The sequence below is a fragment of the Quercus robur genome, chromosome 3 (assembly GCF_932294415.1).
Source record: "Quercus robur chromosome 3, dhQueRobu3.1, whole genome shotgun sequence".
In the NCBI taxonomy this organism is placed as follows: Eukaryota; Viridiplantae; Streptophyta; class Magnoliopsida; order Fagales; family Fagaceae; genus Quercus; species Quercus robur.
This window is the reverse complement of record NC_065536.1, coordinates 30,024,285-30,028,774: the sequence shown is the minus strand read 5'-3', so window position 1 is coordinate 30,028,774 and position 4,490 is coordinate 30,024,285. Positions and strand designations below refer to the sequence as shown.

The following is a 4,490-nucleotide window of genomic DNA, read 5'->3' as shown; positions in this document are numbered from 1 at the left end:
AGCAAATGCAGCATAATGTAGAAATCTATTAATGCATCCAACAATGACCTAGTAAACTGTCATTGTTTTGGAGACAATTCTTTGTCCTTGATTAAATATTGCTCATCAATTAGCTTTTTTTTTTTTTTTTTGGAACAACTTTTTAAAAGGATGCATGACCCTGCCCGCCAGAATTGTGTATCAGGTAATCCAGGGAAACTCTCGTAGTGGGGATGAACCAAAGATGCCTGGATCTACAACTCATCGCAAGCCTCCAACCACTAAGCTGCACCTTAAGGGGTACTTGACAATCAATTTTACCCTCCTGTGATCCAATCTCTTGCAAGTAATGTTTAGCTTCCAAGGCTGCCATGCAGCCTAGATCATTAAATTATAACTTATGTGGAACAAGTCTTTTTATTCAAATTTAAAAAGATAAATTAAGTTTTTCAACAAAACCAAAATTTTGGTGATAGAAACAGGTTATCGCAACATTGGTAGATGCCATGGCCAATAGTATAATGAAAGTGAAAACCACTACTAACATGATTTCTAATTTTCTATACAACTGTTCTAAAAATTCAGAATGAAATAGAAACCAACAGCAACCTCTCTCTCTTTCTCTCTCCCCCCACCCCCCTCCCCCAAAATCTTGGGACATAAATGAGCATTTCAGAAAGACATGTTCCAAGTAGCAGAATCACTTATATTGGAGTCAGTAAGCAACAACTTGCTGTTATTTACTTATTTATATACCACCACCAATTGTTTGTATTATCTCAATTCTTATAGTCAATTACAAAAACTGTCAAATTTTATGCATCCCAATGAAGCTAAGTGATGAACAAAAAAACATTTTCCCACATCAAAGGATTTTTTTTTTTTTTTTGGTTGTAAAACACATTTAAAAAGACAAAAAATCTAATCCTAGTCAAGTATCTTGCAATAAGTTCAATTTGTGAGATTAAAGTTATGCACAGGCTTAATTTACATTTTGTGAAGAAATCATACATACATACATACATATCACTCAATCTCAGGTCACCAAGCACTGAAAAAAGACGAGTCCAACTCAACCTTGAAGTGACAATCCATTTGATCTTATTTTAAGGGGTCCAAAAATGGGTGGGACAAAATCAAGTTCCAAATATTCACATTTCGAATACTCCATCTCCATGTTCTTAAAAGCTGAGTCAAATCAGCTTGGGTTTGCTCAAGAATGGGCTCAGCAACTCAAAAGAATGTGCTTAAATCAAGACTCAACAGTCATCCAATTGCATAGAGAAATGGTGATCAAGCCATGTCAAACAGATCATATATAGATTAATTTCTTCACAACCCTAGAGCTTTCATCATTTTGATAAAGAAGAACAAAAAAGGTACATGGTCACACAAGGTGAGAATAATTTTGTTTTTAAATCCACAAGTGTAGAATGGACAAGAAACAGAACTTTTTAGAACCTTCTTAACTATACACCTATTAGGACTGAGTCAAAAAATAAATATTGAAATTTCCTTTTGTTTATTATTAGTTTCATCGGTAAAGGCCAACTACATTCACTAATATGTTGCACATAGAAAATACGCAACAGGTAAATTAGAGACACTAGCAAATTTAGAAAGCATAAATATTCCTTGTTCTTGCAGTCAGGCCTCTAATTATCTGGTGGGCAATTTGATCAAGAACAAGGAAACATGTAAACCAGCAGCTTGCAGTTGAAATATGCATCTGAGTAAGCAGTACAAAGAAGAGAAGTGAACTAGGCAATTAAGTTCAGCATTATATCAACTAGTTGCGAGCCTCACGTGTTGCACATGATAAATTTTTTAAGGTGGTCACATTAAATTTATTTATTATTTCATTTAGGACTAATTTAATAAATAGTAATGTAATTTATAATCATATTTTCATTTATTATAGAAACAATCACAAGTGTAATATATATATATATATAAAATTTCTGTCAAACCAAACCAAAACAATACAATTTTTCTCAAGAATACAAAATGTAAGATAGCGAAAATATTAATTTTTTAATAAAGTTATTTATAATATTTTGTGTATCATTAAAAATTATATAAAATTTGAAAATTATTCTTTTAGTTTTAAACAAACTTTCTCAAACCAGATTTTTTCTACCATTCAATCAAAAACACCGAGAAACTTATCTAAAATTTTAATAAAACTCAACAAAATTACAATTCAAAAATAAAAAAATAATAAATAATAAATAAAAGATTGCAACTCTTTTTTCTTGAAGGAAAAAAAAACCAAGAGTACAATTCCAAAGGGGAAAAAGTAGAGAAGTTTTTTTGAAAAAAAAAAAAGTATTGTGTTTATGTTGTCATAATCTAATCTAACATCTAATCTAACATATGAAAAATGAATAGATAAATAAATAATTTTAAACACAAAATAGAATTTGATTTCTTAAAAATCTCAAAGAACACACTAATGAGATAAAGAAGATGAAAAACAACATAAAATATTTGTAAATGCTTAAAATAATTACTCAAGCATCTAAGAGCATCATATAAGTTATATAACAAAGAAATAACAATTTGCTGCTAATGTATTAAACATAATATTACAAAGGTAAAAATAAATATGAAAAAAGACTAATTATGTAGCCAATGACGTGGTGATGAGGTGGCACAACAGGAGTATAGTAACAATAAATGCTATGCTTCAGCTTTTAGATGTATATAGATAGATATAGATGAGAGACATAATTTTGACCCAGCTAAAAATAGAAACAGAAACAAATACACTTTATTACCCACACAAAACATATAATCCCATATAAAATGAAAGAAGAGCAATGCTGCAAACATAGAAGTTCCAAAAGTGAAATTTAAATGATGAAGGGGAGAGGTAGAAGATATTGACAATCCTATGTCGACAGCAGTAATAGCCTGCCTATAATTCTAGTCCTGGACATCTCTGACAGAAAAAACTACAAGCACATTTGTCTAGGTGGTCCCTGGCTTTGTGACAACATAGCCACCAGAATCGAGTTCCAGCTGACCATCCAAGAACTTCGTTGCTAGCTCATGCCTTATCGCAAAGAATAATCCTAATACCTTGAGATCTGGAACCTCCCTACTTAGCACAATCTTCACCTTCAACCCTCCCAAGACCCTATTATTAATGTTTTTTTCCTCATAGGCCCCCACGACCACTGAGTTCCATAAAAATTTAATCTTAGGATCAGTCAAGGCCTTCTGCTACATAATTTTTGAAGCCTTAAATGTATCTCTCCTATGGATGATGTACACAATGGACCCATACTTATTGAGGAATGTGGCCTCCTCCATAGTTGAATCCCTGCCTCCAATTACTACCAAATGCTTGTTCCTAAAAATGGGTGCAGCACGATCATACACAGCACGACTAATATCCCTTAGTTCAAAACCTTCATGAGCCCTCACCAAAACCTAGGAAGTCTAACTGCTTGGCAACGACACTTGTTGCCATAATGATAGAATCAGCAATGACAACCTTAGAATTAGTGACCCTGAAAGGGGTGGTGGAGAAATCCACCTTGTTAACAATCTCGATTAGAATCTAAGTGCCAAAGCGGAGTGACTGCTTCCAGTAGAGGTCCATGAGCTCAATGCCATTAATTCCATCTGGAAATCTTAGGAAGTTCTCCACCTCAGTGGTCGTGGTGAGCTGGTCACCAAGGGCAATGCCATTTGCCATCCACCCCTCAAAGAGGATGGGCTTCAACTCTATGCGAGATGCATATATGGCAGTGGTGTGGGCAGCTGGGCCACTTCCATTGATGCACTACTTTGTTTTGAGGGTAATACTAACGAAGTACTTAAAGGGATTAAAGGAAATACCAAGCGTTTTCATGGGGAAAAGAAAGAATGCTAGTGCTAACGGAGTATTGAAAGGGATTCTCAGATAGAACAAAGCAGGAAATTCCAATTTTTTTTTAAAAGAAAATAAAGTAATATAAATATATTGAAGGTAGAAATACAATTATATATCAATGTTGTTAGTTTTTAGACCCCTTAAAATCATAATTAGATTAACCTAGGTAATTAGCCAAGTGATTATTTAGTCAAATTAACAAAGGTTAACACAAATATATCATATCAATGTATAACAGCGGAAAATAAAAAACACAACGATATGATAACTCAAGAAAACCAAACCGGTAAAAAACCTAGAGAAGATTTAACCTAGCTATCCTCAAGATAAAAAGAAAATCCACTAGAAAGAATCGAAGTTTTACGATAGGACTTAGACCACTAACATCCTACTACTACCTACCTGTAGAAACTTATTGACACGACCACGTGCAAGCTCTGAGACCATGAACTCTTTCTTTCTTTGGCCTTTGCAAAACACAAACACCCACGTTTGTGACTTTGAGATCCCACTCGAAAGTTTAGCAACACAAACTCTCCTATTTGTGACTCCAAGACCACTCTTGAAGGTTTAGATCATCAGCACCTTTGATGACTAGAGAAGGCAGCAACTTCTACAATATCGGATC

General features: G+C 33.8%; 1 pseudogene; it reads right to left on the bottom strand.

Moving 5' to 3' along the window:
- Positions 1 to 2,661: 2,661 nt before the first annotated feature.
- Positions 2,662 to 3,841, bottom strand: LOC126719497 (thioredoxin reductase 2-like; annotated as a pseudogene).
- Positions 3,842 to 4,490: the final 649 nt, after the last annotated feature.